This window comes from Phalangium opilio, unplaced genomic scaffold (genome assembly GCF_054372755.1).
Source record: "Phalangium opilio isolate 3A_F unplaced genomic scaffold, DU_Popi_V2 ptg001421l_1, whole genome shotgun sequence".
NCBI classification, from domain to species: Eukaryota; Metazoa; Arthropoda; class Arachnida; order Opiliones; family Phalangiidae; genus Phalangium; species Phalangium opilio.
This window is the reverse complement of record NW_028324258.1, coordinates 1,923,568-1,943,222: the sequence shown is the minus strand read 5'-3', so window position 1 is coordinate 1,943,222 and position 19,655 is coordinate 1,923,568.

Sequence of the window (19,655 nt, the reverse complement as noted above, 5' to 3'; positions counted from 1 at the left end):
AGCGCGTTCGGCTGTTAACCAATAGGTTGGTGGTTCGAGCCCACCCGGGAGCGGTGTTGTGGGATCTCAAATGTAACGTATAAAGCCAAAGTTTTTCCACAATACCTGACGACCATTTAATTTTTGGGCTTCCGTGGAGCAATGGTTAGCGCGTTCGGCTGTTAACCGAAAGGTTGGTGGTTCGAGCCCACCCAAGAGAGGTGTTGTGGGGTCTCAGATGTAGCGTAAAAAGTCAAAACTTTTCCACAATACGTGACAACCATTTAATTTCTGAGCTTTCGTGGCTCAATGTTTAGCGCGTTCGGCTGTTAACCAATAGGTTGGTGGTTCGAGCCCACCCGGGAGCGGTGTTGTGGGATCTCAAATGTAACGTATAAAGCCAAAGTTTTTCCACAATACCTGACGACCATTTAATTTTTGGGCTTCCGTGGCGCAATGGTTAGCGCGTTCGGCTGTTAACCGAAAGGTTGGTGGTTCGAGACCACCCGGGAGCGGTGTTGTGAGGTCTCAGATGTAACGAAAAAAGTAAGAGTTTTCCCACAAAACCTGACGAACATTTAATTTTTGGGCTTCCGTGGCGCAATGGTTAGCGCGTTCAGCTGTTAACCGAAAGGTTGGTGGTTCGAGACCACCCGGGAGAGGTGTTGTGGGGTCTCAGATGTAGCGTAAAAAGTCAAAACTTTTCCACAATACGTGACAACCATTTAATTTCTGAGCTTTCGTGGCTCAATGTTTAGCGCGTTCGGCTGTTAACCAATAGGTTGGTGGTTCGAGCCCACCCGGGAGCGGTGTTGTGGGATCTCAAATGTAACGTATAAAGCCAAAGTTTTTCCACAATACCTGACGACCATTTTATTTTTGGGCTTCCGTGGAGCAATGGTTAGCGCGTTCGGCTGTTAACCGAAAGGTTGGTGGTTCGAGCCCACCCAAGAGAGGTGTTGTGGGGTCTCAGATGTAGCGTAAGTAGTCAAAACTTTTCCACAATACGTGACAACCATTTAATTTCTGAGCTTTCGTGGCTCAATGTTTAGCGCGTTCGGCTGTTAACCAATAGGTTGGTGGTTCGAGCCCGACCGGGAGAGGTTTTGTGGGGTCTCATGTGTAGCGTAAAAAGTCTAAACTTTTCCAGAAAACGTGACAACCATTTAAAGCCAAAGTTTTTCCACAATACCTGACGACCATTTAATTTTTGGGCTTCCGTGGAGCAATGGTTAGCGCGTTCGGCTGTTAACCGAAAGGTTGGTGGTTCGAGCCCACCCAAGAGAGGTGTTGTGGGGTCTCATATGTAGCGTAAAAAGTCAAAACTTTTCCACAATACGTGACAACCATTTAATTTCTGAGCTTTCGTGGCTCAATGTTTAGCGCGTTCGGCTGTTAACCAATAGGTTGGTGGTTCGAGCCCGACCGGGAGAGGTTTTGTGGGGTCTCATATGTAGCGTAAAAAGTCTAAACTTTTCCAGAAAACGTGACAACCATTTAATTTCTGAGCTTTCGTGGCTCAATGTTTAGCGCGTTCGGCTGTTAACCAATAGGTTGGTGGTTCGAGCCCACCCGGGAGCGGTGTTGTGGGATCTCAAATGTAACGTATAAAGCCAAAGTTTTTCCACAATACCTGACGACCATTTAATTTTTGGGCTTCCGTGGAGCAATGGTTAGCGCGTTCGGCTGTTAACCGAAAGGTTGGTGGTTCGAGCCCACCCAAGAGAGGTGTTGTGGGGTCTCAGATGTAGCGTAAAAAGTCAAAACTTTTCCACAATACGTGACAACCATTTAATTTCTGAGCTTTCGTGGCTCAATGTTTAGCGCGTTCGGCTGTTAACCAATAGGTTGGTGGTTCGAGCCCACCCGGGAGCGGTGTTGTGGGATCTCAAATGTAACGTATAAAGCCAAAGTTTTTCCACAATACCTGACGACCATTTAATTTTTGGGCTTCCGTGGCGCAATGGTTAGCGCGTTCGGCTGTTAACCGAAAGGTTGGTGGTTCGAGACCACCCGGGAGCGGTGTTGTGAGGTCTCAGATGTAACGAAAAAAGTAAGAGTTTTCCCACAAAACCTGACGAACATTTAATTTTTGGGCTTCCGTGGCGCAATGGTTAGCGCGTTCAGCTGTTAACCGAAAGGTTGGTGGTTCGAGACCACCCGGGAGAGGTGTTGTGGGGTCTCAGATGTAGCGTAAAAAGTCAAAACTTTTCCACAATACGTGACAACCATTTAATTTCTGAGCTTTCGTGGCTCAATGTTTAGCGCGTTCGGCTGTTAACCAATAGGTTGGTGGTTCGAGCCCACCCGGGAGCGGTGTTGTGGGATCTCAAATGTAACGTATAAAGCCAAAGTTTTTCCACAATACCTGACGACCATTTAATTTTTGGGCTTCCGTGGAGCAATGGTTAGCGCGTTCGGCGGTTAACCGAAAGGTTGGTGGTTCGAGCCCACCCAAGAGAGGTGTTGTGGGGTCTCAGATGTAGCGTAAAAAGTCAAAACTTTTCCACAATACGTGACAATCATTTAATTTCTGAGCTTTCGTGGCTCAATGTTTATCGCGTTCGGCAGTTAACCAATAGGTTGGTGGTTCGAGCCCGACCGGGAGAGGCTTTGTTAGGTCTCATATGTAGCGTAAAAAGTCTAAACTTTTCCAGAAAACGTGACAACCATTTAATTTTTGAGCTTTCGTGGCTCAATGTTTAGCGCGTTCGGCTGTTAACCAATAGGTTGGTGGTTCGAGCCCACCCGGGAGCGGTGTTGTGGGATCTCAAATGTAACGTATAAAGCCAAAGTTTTTCCACAATACCTGACGACCATTTAATTTTTGGGCTTCCGTGGAGCAATGGTTAGCGCGTTCGGCTGTTAACCGAAAGGTTGGTGGTTCGAGCCCACCCAAGAGAGGTGTTGTGGGGTCTCAGATGTAGCGTAAAAAGTCAAAACTTTTCCACAATACGTGACAACCATTTAATTTCTGAGCTTTCGTGGCTCAATGTTTAGCACGTTCGGCTGTTAACCAATAGGTTGGTGGTTCGAGCCCACCCGGGAGCGGTGTTGTGGGATCTCAAATGTAACGTATAAAGCCAAAGTTTTTCCACAATACCTGACGACCATTTAATTTTTGGGCTTTCGTGGCTCAATAGTTTGCGCGTTCGGCTGTTATTAATAGGTTGGTGGTTCGAGACCACCCGGAAGCGGTGTTGTGGGATCTCAAATGCAACGTATAAGCCAAAGTTTTTCCACAATACCTGACGACCATTTAATTTTTGGGCTTCCGTGGCGCAATGGTTGGCGCGTTCGGCTGTTAACCGAAAGGTTGGTGGTTCGAGACCACCCGGGAGCGGTGTTGTGAGGTCTCAGATGTAACGAAAAAAGTAAGAGTTTTTCCACAAAACCTGACGAACATTTAATTTTTGGGCTTCCGTGGCGCAATGGTTAGCGCGTTCAGCTGTTAACCGAAAGGTTGGTGGTTCGAGAGCACCCGGGAGAGGTGTTGTGGGGTCTCAGATGTAGCGTAAAAAGTCAAAACTTTTCCACAATACGTGACAACCATTTAATTTCTGAGCTTTCGTGGCTCAATGTTTAGCGCGTTCGGCTGTTAACCAATAGGTTGGTGGTTCGAGCCCACCCGGGAGCGGTGTTGTGGGATCTCAAATGTAACGTATAAAGCCAAAGTTTTTCCACAATACCTGACGACCATTTAATTTTTGGGCTTTCGTGGAGCAATGGTTAGCGCGTTCGGCTGTTAACCGAAAGGTTGGTGGTTCGAGCCCACCCAAGGGAGGTGTTGTGGGGTCTCAGCTGTAGCGTAAAAAGTCAAAACTTTTCCACAATACGTGACAACCATTTAATTTCTGAGCTTCCGTGGCTCAATGGTTTGCGCGTTCGGCTGTTAACCAATAGGTTGGTGGTTCGAGACCACCCGGAAGCGGTGTTGTGGGATCTCAAATGCAACGTATAAGCCAAAGTTTTTCCACAATACCTGACGACCATTTAATTTTTGGGCTTCCGTGGCGCAATGGTTAGCGCGTTCGGCTGTTAACCGAAAGGTTGGTGGTTCGAGACCACCCGGGAGCGGTGTTGTGTGGTCTCAGATGTAACGAAAAAAGTAAGAGTTTTTCCACAAAACCTGACGAACATTTAATTTTTTTGGGCTTCCCGGGGCGCAATGGTTAGCGCGTTCAGCTGTTAACCGAAAGGTTGGTGGTTCGAGACCACCCGGGAGAGGTGTTGTGGGGTCTCAGATGTAGCGTAAAAAGTCATAACTTTTCCACAATACGTGACAACCATTTAATTTCTGAGCTTTCGTGGCTCAATGTTTAGCGCTTTCGGCTGTTAACCAATAGGTTGGTGGTTCGAGCCCACCCGGGAGCGGTGTTGTGGGATCTCAAATGTAACGTATAAAGCCAAAGTTTTTCCACAATACCTGACGACCATTTAATTTTTGGGCTTCCGTGGAGCAATGGTTAGCGCGTTCGGCTGTTAACCGAAAGGTTGGTGGTTCGAGCCCACCCAAGAGAGGTGTTGTGGGGTCTCAGATGTAGCGTAAAAAGTCAAAACTTTTCCACAATACGTGACAATCATTTAATTTCTGAGCTTTCGTGGCTCAATGTTTATCGCGTTCGGCAGTTAACCAATAGGTTGGTGGTTCGAGCCCGACCGGGAGAGGCTTTGTTAGGTCTCATATGTAGCGTAAAAAGTCTAAACTTTTCCAGAAAACGTGACAACCATTTAATTTTTGAGCTTTCGTGGCTCAATGTTTAGCGCGTTCGGCTGTTAACCAATAGGTTGGTGGTTCGAGCCCACCCGGGAGCGGTGTTGTGGGATCTCAAATGTAACGTATAAAGCCAAAGTTTTTCCACAATACCTGACGACCATTTAATTTTTGGGCTTCCGTGGAGCAATGGTTAGCGCGTTCGGCTGTTAACCGAAAGGTTGGTGGTTCGAGCCCACCCAAGAGAGGTGTTGTGGGGTCTCAGATGTAGCGTAAAAAGTCAAAACTTTTCCACAATACGTGACAACCATTTAATTTCTGAGCTTTCGTGGCTCAATGTTTAGCACGTTCGGCTGTTAACCAATAGGTTGGTGGTTCGAGCCCACCCGGGAGCGGTGTTGTGGGATCTCAAATGTAACGTATAAAGCCAAAGTTTTTCCACAATACCTGACGACCATTTAATTTTTGGGCTTTCGTGGCGCAATGGTTAGCGCGTTCAGCTGTTAACCGAAAGGTTGGTGGTTCGAGAGCACCCGGGAGAGGTGTTGTGGGGTCTCAGATGTAGCGTAAAAAGTCAAAACTTTTCCACAATACGTGACAACCATTTAATTTCTGAGCTTTCGTGGCTCAATGTTTAGCGCGTTCGGCTGTTAACCAATAGGTTGGTGGTTCGAGCCCACCCGGGAGCGGTGTTGTGGGATCTCAAATGTAACGTATAAAGCCAAAGTTTTTCCACAATACCTGACGACCATTTAATTTTTGGGCTTTCGTGGAGCAATGGTTAGCGCGTTCGGCTGTTAACCGAAAGGTTGGTGGTTCGAGCCCACCCAAGGGAGGTGTTGTGGGGTCTCAGCTGTAGCGTAAAAAGTCAAAACTTTTCCACAATACGTGACAACCATTTAATTTCTGAGCTTCCGTGGCTCAATGGTTTGCGCGTTCGGCTGTTAACCAATAGGTTGGTGGTTCGAGACCACCCGGAAGCGGTGTTGTGGGATCTCAAATGCAACGTATAAGCCAAAGTTTTTCCACAATACCTGACGACCATTTAATTTTTGGGCTTCCGTGGCGCAATGGTTAGCGCGTTCGGCTGTTAACCGAAAGGTTGGTGGTTCGAGACCACCCGGGAGCGGTGTTGTGTGGTCTCAGATGTAACGAAAAAAGTAAGAGTTTTTCCACAAAACCTGACGAACATTTAATTTTTTTGGGCTTCCCGGGGCGCAATGGTTAGCGCGTTCAGCTGTTAACCGAAAGGTTGGTGGTTCGAGACCACCCGGGAGAGGTGTTGTGGGGTCTCAGATGTAGCGTAAAAAGTCATAACTTTTCCACAATACGTGACAACCATTTAATTTCTGAGCTTTCGTGGCTCAATGTTTAGCGCTTTCGGCTGTTAACCAATAGGTTGGTGGTTCGAGCCCACCCGGGAGCGGTGTTGTGGGATCTCAAATGTAACGTATAAAGCCAAAGTTTTTCCACAATACCTGACGACCATTTAATTTTTGGGCTTCCGTGGAGCAATGGTTAGCGCGTTCGGCTGTTAACCGAAAGGTTGGTGGTTCGAGCCCACCCAAGAGAGGTGTTGTGGGGTCTCAGATGTAGCGTAAAAAGTCAAAACTTTTCCACAATACGTGACAATCATTTAATTTCTGAGCTTTCGTGGCTCAATGTTTATCGCGTTCGGCAGTTAACCAATAGGTTGGTGGTTCGAGCCCGACCGGGAGAGGCTTTGTTAGGTCTCATATGTAGCGTAAAAAGTCTAAACTTTTCCAGAAAACGTGACAACCATTTAATTTTTGAGCTTTCGTGGCTCAATGTTTAGCGCGTTCGGCTGTTAACCAATAGGTTGGTGGTTCGAGCCCACCCGGGAGCGGTGTTGTGGGATCTCAAATGTAACGTATAAAGCCAAAGTTTTTCCACAATACCTGACGACCATTTAATTTTTGGGCTTCCGTGGAGCAATGGTTAGCGCGTTCGGCTGTTAACCGAAAGGTTGGTGGTTCGAGCCCACCCAAGAGAGGTGTTGTGGGGTCTCAGATGTAGCGTAAAAAGTCAAAACTTTTCCACAATACGTGACAACCATTTAATTTCTGAGCTTTCGTGGCTCAATGTTTAGCACGTTCGGCTGTTAACCAATAGGTTGGTGGTTCGAGCCCACCCGGGAGCGGTGTTGTGGGATCTCAAATGTAACGTATAAAGCCAAAGTTTTTCCACAATACCTGACGACCATTTAATTTTTGGGCTTTCGTGGCTCAATAGTTTGCGCGTTCGGCTGTTACCAATAGGTTGGTGGTTCGAGACCACCCGGAAGCGGTGTTGTGGGATCTCAAATGCAACGTATAAGCCAAAGTTTTTCCACAATACCTGACGACCATTTAATTTTTGGGCTTCCGTGGCGCAATGGTTGGCGCGTTCGGCTGTTAACCGAAAGGTTGGTGGTTCGAGACCACCCGGGAGCGGTGTTGTGAGGTCTCAGATGTAACGAAAAAAGTAAGAGTTTTTCCACAAAACCTGACGAACATTTAATTTTTGGGCTTCCGTGGCGCAATGGTTAGCGCGGTTAGCTGTTAACCGAAAGATTGGTCGTTCGAGCCCACCCTAGAGAGGTGTTGTGGGGTCTCAGATGTAGCGTAAAAAGTCAAAACTTTTCCACAAAACGTGACAACCATTTAATTTCTGAGCTTTCGTGGCTCAATGTTTAGCGCGTTCGGCTGTTAACCAATAGGTTGGTGGTTCGAGACCACCCGGAAGCGGTGTTGTGGGGTCTCAAATGTAACGTAAAAAGCGAAAGTTTTTCCACAATACCTGACGACCATTTAATTTTTGGGCTTCCGTGGAGCAATGGTTAGCGCGTTCGGCTGTTAATCGAAAGGTTGGTGGTTCGAGCCCATCCGGGAGCGGTGTTGTGGGGTCTCAATTGTAATGTGAAAAGCGAACGTTTTTCCACATTACCTGCCGACCATTTAATTTTTGGGCTTCCGTGGCGCAATGGTTAGCACTTTCGGCTGTTAACCGAAAGGTTGGTGGTTCGAGCCCACCCAAGAGAGGTGTTGTGGGGCCTCAGATGTAGCGTAAAAAGTCAAAACTTTTCCACAATACGTGACAACCATTTAATTTCGGAGCTTTCGTGGCTCAATGTTTAGCGCGTTCGGCTGTTAACCAATAGGTTGGTGGTTCGAGCCTACCCGGGAGCGGTGTTGTGGGATCTCAAATGTAACGTACAAAGCCAAAGTTACCACAATACCTGACGATCATTTAATTTTTGGGCTTACGTGGCGCAATAGTTAGCGCGCTCAGCTGTTATTCAAAAGGTTGGTGGTTCGAGCCCACCCGAGAGCGGTGTTGTGAGGTCTCAGATGTAACGAATAAGGTAAGAGTTTTTCCACAATACCTGACGACCATTTAATTTTTGGGCTTCCGTGGCGCAATGGTTAGCGCGTTCAGCTGTTAACCGAAATATTGGTCGTTCGAGCCCACTCTAGAGAGGTGTTGTGGGGTCTCAGATGTAGCGTGAAAAGTCATAACTTTTTCACAATACCTGACAACCATTTAATTTCTGAGCTTTCGTGGCTCAATGGTTAGTGCGTTCGGCTGTTAAGCAATAGGTTGGTGGTTCGAGCCCAACCGGGAGCGGTGTTGTGAGGCCTCAGATGTAACGAAAAAAAGTCAAAACTTTTCCACAATACGTGACAACCATTTAATTTCTGAGCTTTCGTGGCTCAATGTTTAGCGCGTTCGGCTGTTAACCAATAGGTTGGTGGTTCGAGCCCACCCGGGAGCGGTGTTGTGGGATTTCAAATGTAACGTATAAAGCCAAAGTTTTTCCACAATACCTGACGACCATTTAATTTTTGGGCTTCCGTGGAGCAATGGTTAGCGCGTTCGGCTGTTATCCGAAAGGTTGGTGGTTTGAGCCCACGCAAGAGAGGTGTTGTGGGGTCTCAGATGTAGCGTAAAAAGTCAAAACATTTCCACAATACGTGACAACCATTTAATTTCTGAGCTTCCGTGGCTCAATGGTTTGCGCGTTCGGCTGTTAACCAATAGGTTGGTGGTTCGAGACCACCCGGAAGCGGTGTTGTGGGGTCTCAAATGTAACGTAAAAAGCGAAAGTTTTTCCACAATACCTGACGACCATTTAATTTTTGGGCTTCCGTGGCGCAATGGTTAGCGCGTTCGGCTGTTAACCAATAGGTTGGTGGTTCGAGACCACCCGGAAGCGGTGTTGTGGGGTCTCAGATGTGACGTAAAAAGCGAAAGTTTTTCCACAATACCTGACGATCATTTAATTTTTGGGCTTACGTGGCGCAATAGTTAGCGCGCTCAGCTGTTATTCAAAAGGTTGGTGGTTCGAGCCCACCCGAGAGCGGTGTTGTGAGGTCTCAGATGTAACGAATAAAGTAAGAGTTTTTCCACAATACCTGACGACCATTTAATTTTTGGGCTTCCGTGGCGCAATGGTTAGCGCGTTCAGCTGTTAACCGAAATATTGGTCGTTCGAGCCCACTCTAGAGAGGTGTTGTGGGGTCTCAGATGTAGCGTGAAAAGTCATAACTTTTTCACAATACCTGACAACCATTTAATTTCTGAGCTTTCGTGGCTCAATGGTTAGTGCGTTCGGCTGTTAAGCAATAGGTTGGTGGTTCGAGCCCAACCGGGAGCGGTGTTGTGAGGCCTCAGATGTAACGAAAAAAAGTCAAAACTTTTCCACAATACGTGACAACCATTTAATTTCTGAGCTTCCGTGGCTCAATGGTTTGCGCGTTCGGCTGTTAACCAATAGGTTGGTGGTTCGAGACCACCCGGAAGCGGTGTTGTGGGGTCTCAAATGTAACGTAAAAAGCGAAAGTTTTTCCACAATACCTGACGACCATTTAATTTTTGGGCTTCCGTGGCGCAATGGTTAGCGCGTTCGGCTGTTAATCGAAAGGTTGGTGGTTCGAGCCCATCCGGGAGTGGTGTTGTGAGGTCTCAGATGTGACGTAAAAAGCCAAAGTTTTTCCACATTACCTGCCGACCATTTAATTTTTGGGCTTCCGTGGCGCAATAGTTAGCACGTTCGGCTGTTAACCGAAAGGTTGGTGGTTCGAGCCCACGCAAGAGAGGTGTTGTGGGGTCTCAGATGTAGCGTAAAAAGTCAAAACTTTTCCACAATACGTGACAACCATTTAATTTCTGAGCTTCCGTGGCTCAATGGTTTGCGCGTTCGGCTGTTAACCAATAGGTTGGTGGTTCGAGACCACCCGGAAGCGGTGTTGTGGGATCTCAAATGTAACATATAAATCCAAAGTTTTTCCACAATACGTGACGACCATTTAATTTTTGGGCTTCCGTGGCGCAATGGTTAGCACGTTCGGCTGTTAACCGAAGGGTTGGTGGTTCGAGCCCACCCAAGAGAGGTGTTGTGGGGTCTCAGATGTAGCGTAAAAAGTCAAAACGTTTCCACAATACGTGACAACCATTTAATTTCTGAGCTTTCGTGGCTCAATGTTTAGCGCGTTCGGCTGTTAACCAATAGGTTGGTGGTTCGAGCCCACCCGGGAGCGGTGTTGTGGGATTTCAAATGTAACGTATAAAGCCAAAGTTTTTCCACAATACCTGACGACCATTTAATTTTTGGGCTTCCGTGGAGCAATGGTTAGCGCGTTCGGCTGTTAACCGAAAGGTTGGTGGTTCGAGCCCACCCAAGAGAGGTGTTGTGGGGTCTCAGATGTAGCGTACAAAGCCAAAGTTTTTCCACAATACCTGACGACCATTTAATTTTTGGGCTTTCGTGGGGCAATGGTTAGCGCGCTCAGCTGTTATTCACAAGGTTGGTGGTTCGAGCCCACCCGAGAGCGGTGTTGTGAGGTCTCAGATGTAACGAAAAAAGTAAGAGTTTTTCCACAAATTCTGACGAACATTTAATTATTGGGCTTCCGTGGCGCAATGGTTAGCGCGTTCAGCTGTTAACCGAAAGATTGGTCGTTCGAGCCCACCCTAGAGAGGTGTTGTGGGGTCTCAGATGTAGCGTGAAAAGTCATAACGTTTTCACAATACCTGACAACCGTTTAATTTCTGAGCTTTCGTGGCTCAATGGTTAGCGCGTTCGGCTGTTAACCAATAGGTTGGTGGTTCGAGCCCACCCGGGAGCGGTGTTGTGAGGTCTCAGATGTAACGAAAAAAAGTAGGAGTTTTTACACAAAACCTGACGAACATTTAATTTATGGGCTTCCGTGGAGCAATGGTTAGCGCGTTCGGCTGTTAACCGAAAGGTTGGTGGTTCGAGCCCACCCAAGAGAGATGTTGTGGGGTCTCAGATGTAACGAAAAAAGTAAGAGTTTTTCCACAAATTCTGACGAACATTTAATTATTGGGCTTCCGTGGCGCAATGGTTAGCGCGGTCAGCTGTTAACCGAAAGATTGGTCGTTCGAGCCCAACCTAGAGAGGTGTTGTGGGGTCTCAGATGTAGCGTGAAAAGTCATAACTTTTTCACAATACCTGACAACCATTTAATTTCTGAGCTTCCGTGGCTAATGGTTAGCGCGTTCGGCTGTTAACAAATAGGTTGGTGGTTCGAGCCCACCCGTGAGCGGTGTTGTGAGGTCTCAGATGTAACGAAAAAAGTAAGAGTTTTTCCACAAATTCTGACGAACATTTAATTATTGGGCTTGCGTGGCGCTATGGTTAGCGCGTTCAGCTGTTAACCGAAAGGTTGGTGGTTCGAGCCCACCCGGGAGCGGTGTTGTGGGATCTCAAATGTAACGTACAAAGCGAAAGTTACCACAATACCTGACGATCATTTAATTTTTGGGCTTCCGTGGCGCAATAGTTAGCGCGCTCAGCTGTTGTTCAAAAGGTTGGTGGTTCGAGCCCACCCGAGAGCGGTGTTGTGAGGTCTCAGATATAACGAAAAAAGTAAGAGTTTTTCCACAATACCTGACGACCATTTAATTTTTGGGCTTCCGTGACGCAATGGTTAGCGCGTTCAGCTGTTAACCGAAAGATTGGTCGTTCGAGCCCACCCTAGAGAGGTGTTGTGGGGTCTCAGATGTAGCGTGAAAAGTCATAACTTTTTCACAATACCTGACAACCATTTAATTTCTGAGCTTTTGTGGCTCAATGGTTAGCGCGTTCGGCTGTTAACCAATAGGTTGGTGGTTCGAGCCCACTCGGGAGCGGTGTTGTGAGGTCTCAGATGTAACGAAAAAAAGTAAGAGTTTTTACACAAAACCTGACGAACATTTAATTTTTGGGATTCCGTGGCGCAATGGTTAGCGCGTTCAGCTGTTAACCGAAAGGTTGGTGGTTCGAGACCACCCGGGGGAGGTGTTGTGGGATCTCAGATGTAGCGTAAAAAGTCAAAACTTTTCCACAATACGTGACAACCATTTAATTTCTGAGCTTCCGTGGCGCAATGGTTTGCGCGTTCGGCTGTTAACCAATAGGTTGGTGGTTCGAGACCACCCGGAAGCGGTGTTGTGGGATCTCAAATGTAACGTATAAAGCCAAAGTTTTTCCACAATACCTGACGACCATTTAATATTTGGACTTCCGTGGAGCAATGGTTAGCGCGTTCGGGTGTTAACCGAAAGGTTGGTGGTTCGAGCCCACCCAAGAGAGGTGTTGTGGGGTCTCAGATGTGACGAAAAAAGTAAGAGTTTTTCCACAAATTCTGACGAACATTTAATTATTGGGCTTGCGTGGCGCTATGGTTAGCGCGTTCAGCTGTTAACCGAAAGGTTGGTGGTTAGAGCCCACCCGGGAGCGGTGTTGTAGGATCTCAAATGTAACGTACAAAGCGAAAGTTACCACAATACCTGACGATCATTTAATTTTTGGGCTTCCGTGGCGCAATAGTTAGCGCGCTCAGCTGTTGTTCAAAAGGTTGGTGGTTCGAGCCCACCCGAGAGCGGTGTTGTGAGGTCAATTAATATCGGGAGTCCCGCAGGGCTCTATAATATCACCACTCTTATTTAATCTATTCATAAATGACCTCATTAAACAGGCACCGTCTGGTCACATGTTCATGTACGCAGATGACGCGCTCCTTTTATATAAATCCGCAAACCCAATAAATGCAATAGATCAATCAAACCACTACCTAGATAAGATATTTAAGTGGATCACAGATAATGGGCTTCTCCTTAATATAAAAAAGACGGAAGGCATAATATTCCATAATAGGGGTAGAGATGTCAGTAGGGTACTAAATGGTATCGAAATTAATAAGGAAAAAATTAAAATAGTAGATAAATACAAATATCTAGGCCTATACTTTGATAAACACTTAACCTGGGACAGTCATGTTAATATAACCAGCTCAAAATTAGCCCGAGTGAATGGATTGCTTTACCATTGTAGAAAAATGGTACCCAGAAATATTCTAATTGAAATATACCACGCATTATTTAATTCGGTGTTCTCTTATGGAATACAATTCTGGGGCAACACAACAAAAGCTAATAAAAATAGGATACATATCCTACAAAAAAGGGCAATTAGATCAATTTATAATTTCTCATTTAGAGACCATACCCAAGAGTATTTTACTAGGGCAAAAATTTTAAACATACAAGAGAGTATACAGTATAATAGCTTATGTTTCATATACACAAACATTAGGCGGGAAAATAGCCTACTAAAACAGAAGCAGAAAAATAGACATACTAGATCACTAGATCTATTAGATTTACCTAAATGTAACACCTCAAAAAAATTCACGTCTATCTTTTATACGGGAATAAAATTATATAACACAATATCACCTGAAATTCAAGCAAACCCGACTTTAACTAGATTTAAAAAGACTATAAAATCACTAATATTAGAAAAAAATAATAAAACCTTTACTTTTTTATTTAATTTGTTTTTATAAAGCCACCTTTGGCATAACCAATTGTTAAATATTTTATATTATACCATGCCACTGTTCAATTTTAAGTGGATATAACATATATTCATTAATTCTTTTTTCATGAATCTTTAACACGAATTATTATAAGACACCATTGTAAAATCTATTTTTTATTTGATTAAATTAAATTGTTATATTAAATTAAGCAGATAGGCACGGGGCTTACAAGTCACAATGTGACTTAGCCCCGTAGCAAACTGTATATGTAATGAAAAGTAAAAAATAAACATTTTTGAATTTGAATTTGATAACGAAAAAAGTAAGAGTTTTTCCACAATACCTGACGACCATTTAATTTTTGGGCTTCCGTGACGCAATGGTTAGCGCGTTCAGCTGTTAACCGAAAGATTGGTCGTTCGAGCCCACCCTATAGAGGTGTTGTGGGGTCTCAGATGTAGCGTGAAAAGTCATAACTTTTTCACAATACCTGACAACTATTTAATTTCTGAGCTTCCGTGGCTAATGGTTAGCGCGTTCGGCTGTTAACCAATAGGTTGGTGGTTCGAGCCCGCCCGGGAGAGGTGTTGTGGGGTCTCAGATGTAGCGTAAAAAGTAAGAGTTTTTCCACAAATTCTGACGAACATTTAATTATTGGGCTTCCGTGGCGCAATGGTTAGCACGTTCGGCTGTTAACCGAAAGGTCGGTGGTTCGAGACCACCCAAGAGAGGTGTTGTGGGGTCTCAGATGTAGCGTAAAAAGTCAAAACGTTTCCACAATACGTGACAACCATTTAATTTCTGAGCTTTCGTGGCTCAATGTTTAGCGCGTTCGCCTGTTAACCAATAGGTTGGTGGTTCGAGCCCACTAGGGAGCGGTGTTGTGGGATCTCAAATGTAACATATAAATCCAAAGTTTTTCCACAATACGTGACGACCATTTAATTTTTGGGCTTCCGTGGCGCAATGGTTAGCACGTTCGGCTGTTAACCGAAAGGTTGGTGGTTCGAGCCCACCCAAGAGAGGTGTTGTGGGGTCTCAGATGTAGCGTAAAAAGTCAAAACGTTTCCACAATACGTGACAACCATTTAATTTCTGAGCTTTCGTGGCTCAATGTTTAGCGCGTTCGGCTGTTAACCAATAGGTTGGTGGTTCGAGCCCACCCGGGAGCGGTGTTGTGGGATTTCAAATGTAACGTGTAAAGCCAAAGTTTTTCCACAATACCTGACGACCATTTAATTTTTGGGCTTCCGTGGAGCAATGGTTAGCGCGTTCGGCTGTTAACCGAAAGGTTGGTGGTTCGAGCCCACCCAAGAGAGGTGTTGTGGGGTCTCAGATGTAGCGTGAAAAGTCATAACTTTTTCACAATACCTGACAACCATTTAATTTCTGAGCTTTTGTGGCTCAATGGTTAGCGCGTTCGGCTGTTAACCAATAGGTTGGTGGTTCGAGCCCACTCGGGAGCGGTGTTGTGAGGTCTCAGATGTAACGAAAAAAAGTAAGAGTTTTTACACAAAACCTGACGAACATTTAATTTTTGGGATTCCGTGGCGCAATGGTTAGCGCGTTCAGCTGTTAACCGAAAGGTTGGTGGTTCGAGCCCACCCAAGAGAGGTGTTGTGGGGTCTCAGATGTAGCGTGAAAAGTCATAACTTTTTCACAATACCTGACAACCATTTAATTTCTGAGCTTTTGTGGCTCAATGGTTAGCGCGTTCGGCTGTTAACCAATAGGTTGGTGGTTCGAGCCCACTCGGGAGCGGTGTTGTGAGGTCTCAGATGTAACGAAAAAAAGTAAGAGTTTTTACACAAAACCTGACGAACATTTAATTTTTGGGATTCCGTGGCGCAATGGTTAGCGCGTTCAGCTGTTAACCGAAAGGTTGGTGGTTCGAGACCACCCGGGAGAGGTGTTGTGGGATCTCAGATGTAGCGTAAAAAGTCAAAACTTTTCCACAATACGTGACAACCATTTAATTTCTGAGCTTCCGTGGCGCAATGGTTTGCGCGTTCGGCTGTTAACCAATAGGTTGGTGGTTCGAGACCACCCAAGAGAGGTGTTGTGGGGTCTCAGATGTGACGAAAAAAGTAAGAGTTTTTCCACAAATTCTGACGAACATTTAATTATTGGGCTTCCGTGGCGCAATGGTTAGCGCGGTCAGCTGTTAACCGAAAGATTGGTCGTTCGAGCCCAACCTAGAGAGGTGTTGTGGGGTCTCAGATGTAGCGTGAAAAGTCATAACTTTTTCACAATACCTGACAACTATTTAATTTCTGAGCTTCCGTGGCTAATGGTTAGCGCGTTCGGCTGTTAACCAATAGGTTGGTGGTTCGAGCCCGCCCGGGAGAGGTGTTGTGGGGTCTCAGATGTAGCGTAAAAAGTAAGAGTTTTTCCACAAATTCTGACGAACATTTAATTATTGGGCTTCCGTGGCGCAATGGTTAGCACGTTCGGCTGTTAACCGAAAGGTCGGTGGTTCGAGACCACCCAAGAGAGGTGTTGTGGGGTCTCAGATGTAGCGTAAAAAGTCAAAATGTTTCCACAATACGTGACAACCATTTAATTTCTGAGCTTTCGTGGCTCAATGTTTAGCGCGTTCGCCTGTTAACCAATAGGTTGGTGGTTCGAGCCCACTAGGGAGCGGTGTTGTGGGATCTCAAATGTAACATATAAATCCAAAGTTTTTCCACAATACGTGACGACCATTTAATTTTTGGGCTTCCGTGGCGCAATGGTTAGCACGTTCGGCTGTTAACCGAAAGGTTGGTGGTTCGAGCCCACCCAAGAGAGGTGTTGTGGGGTCTCAGATGTAGCGTAAAAAGTCAAAACGTTTCCACAATACGTGACAACCATTTAATTTCTGAGCTTTCGTGGCTCAATGTTTAGCGCGTTCGGCTGTTAACCAATAGGTTGGTGGTTCGAGCCCACCCGGGAGCGGTGTTGTGGGATTTCAAATGTAACGTGTAAAGCCAAAGTTTTTCCACAATACCTGACGACCATTTAATTTTTGGGCTTCCGTGGAGCAATGGTTAGCGCGTTCGGCTGTTAACCGAAAGGTTGGTGGTTCGAGCCCACCCAAGAGAGGTGTTGTGGGGTCTCAGATGTAGCGTACAAAGCCAAAGTTTTTCCACAATACCTGACGACCATTTAATTTTTGGGCTTTCGTGGGGCAATGGTTAGCGCGCTCAGCTGTTATTCACAAGGTTGGTGGTTCGAGCCCACCCGAGAGCGGTGTTGTGAGGTCTCAGATGTAACGAAAAAAGTAAGAGTTTTTCCACAAATTCTGACGAACATTTAATTATTGGGCTTCCGTGGCGCAATGGTTAGCGCGTTCAGCTGTTAACCGAAAGATTGGTCGTTCGAGCCCACCCTAGAGAGGTGTTGTGGGGTCTCAGATGTAGCGTGAAAAGTCATAACGTTTTCACAATACCTGACAACCATTTAATTTCTGAGCTTTCGTGGCTCAATGGTTAGCGCGTTCGGCTGTTAACCAATAGGTTGGTGGTTCGAGCCCACCCGGGAGCGGTGTTGTGAGGTCTCAGATGTAACGAAAAAAGTAGGAGTTTTTACACAAAACCTGACGAACATTTAATTTATGGGCTTCCGTGGAGCAATGGTTAGCGCGTTCGGCTGTTAACCGAAAGGTTGGTGGTTCGAGCCCACCCAAGAGAGGTGTTGTGGGGTCTCAGATGTAACGAAAAAAGTAAGAGTTTTTCCACAAATTCTGACGAACATTTAATTATTGGGCTTCCGTGGCGCAATGGTTACCGCGGTCAGCTGTTAACCGAAAGATTGGTCGTTCGAGCCCAACCTAGAGAGGAGTTGTGGGGTCTCAGATGTAGCGTGAAAAGTCATAACTTTTTCACAATACCTGACAACCATTTAATTTCTGAGCTTTTGTGGCTCAATGGTTAGCGCGTTCGGCTGTTAACCAATAGGTTGGTGGTTCGAGCCCACTTGGGAGCGGTGTTGTGAGGTCTCAGATGTAACGAAAAAAAGTAAGAGTTTTTACACAAAACCTGACGAACATTTAATTTTTGGGATTCCGTGGCGCAATGGTTAGCGCGTTCAGCTGTTAACCGAAAGGTTGGTGGTTCGAGACCACCCGGGAGAGGTGTTGTGGGATCTCAGATGTAGCGTAAAAAGTCAAAACTTTTCCACAATACGTGACAACCATTTAATTTCTGAGCTTCCGTGGCGCAATGGTTTGCGCGTTCGGTTGTTAACCAATAGGTTGGTGGTTCGAGACCACCCGGAAGCGGTGTTGTGGGATCTCAAATGTAACGTATAAAGCCAAAGTTTTTCCACAATAACTGACGACCATTTAATATTTGGACTTCCGTGGAGCAATGGTTAGCGCGTTCGGGTGTTAACCGAAAGGTTGGTGGTTCGAGCCCACCCAAGAGAGTGTTGTGGGGTCTCAGATGTGACGAAAAAAGTAAGAGTTTTTCCACAAATTCTGACGAACATTTAATTATTGGGCTTCCGTGGCGCAATGGTTAGCGCGGTCAGCTGTTAACCGAAAGATTGGTCGTTCGAGCCCAACCTAGAGAGGTGTTGTGGGGTCTCAGATGTAGCGTGAAAAGTCATAACTTTTTCACAATACCTGAAAACCATTTAATTTCTGAGCTTCCGTGGCTAATGGTTAGCGCGTTCGGCTGTTAAACAATAGTTTGGTGGTTCGAGCCCACCCGTGAGCGGTGTTGTGAGGTCTCAGATGTAAGGAAAAAAGTAAGAGTTTTTCCACAAATTCTGACGAACATTTAATTATTGGGCTTGCGTGGCGCTATGGTTAGCGCGTTCAGCTGTTAACCGAAAGGTTGGTGGTTAGAGCCCACCCGGGAGCGGTGTTGTAGGATCTCAAATGTAACGTACAAAGCGAAAGTTACCACAATACCTGACGATCATTTAATTTTTGGGCTTCCGTGGCGCAATAGTTAGCGCGCTCAGCTGTTGTTCAAAAGGTTGGTGGTTCGAGCCCACCCGAGAGCGGTGTTGTGAGGTCTCAGATATAAGTCAATTAATATCGGGAGTCCCGCAGGGCTCTATAATATCACCACTCTTATTTAATCTATTCATAAATGACCTCATTAAACAGGCACCGTCTGGTCACATGTTCATGTACGCAGATGACGCGCTCCTTTTATATAAATCCGCAAACCCAATAAATGCAATAGATCAATCAAACCACTACCTAGATAAGATATTTAAGTGGATCACAGATAATGGGCTTCTCCTTAATATAAAAAAGACGGAAGGCATAATATTCCATAATAGGGGTAGACATGTCAGTAGGGTACTAAATGGTATCGAACTTAATAAGGAAAAAATTAAAATAGTAGATAAATACAAATATCTAGGCCTATACTTTGATAAACACTTAACCTGGGACAGTCATGTTAATATAACCAGCTCAAAATTAGCCCGAGTGAATGGAATGCTTTACCATTGTAGAAAAATGGTACCCAGAAATATTCTAATTGAAATATACCACGCATTATTTAATTCGGTGTTCTCTTATGGAATACAATTCTGGGGCAACACAACAAAAGCTAATAAAAATAGGATACATATCCTACAAAAAAGGGCAATTAGATCAATTTATAATTTGTCATTTAGAGACCATACCCAAGAGTATTTTACTAGGGCAAAAATTTTAAACATACAAGAGAGTATACAGTATAATAGCTTATGTTTCATATACACAAACATTAGGCGGGAAAATAGCCTACTAAAACAGAAGCAGAAAAATAGACATACTAGATCACTAGATCTATTAGATTTACCTAAATGTAACACCTCAAAAAAATTCACGTCTATCTTTTATACGGGAATAAAATTATATAACACAATATCACCTGAAATTCAAGCAAACCCGACTTTAACTAGATTTAAAAAGACTATAAAATCACTAATATTAGAAAAAAATAATAAAACCTTTACTTTTTTATTTAATTTGTTTTTATAAAGCCACCTTTGGCATAACCAATTGTTAAATATTTTATATTATACCATGCCACTGTTCAATTTTAAGTGGATATAACATATATTCATTAATTCTTTTTTCATGAATCTTTAACACGAATTATTATAAGACACCATTGTAAAATCTATTTTTTATTTGATTAAATTAA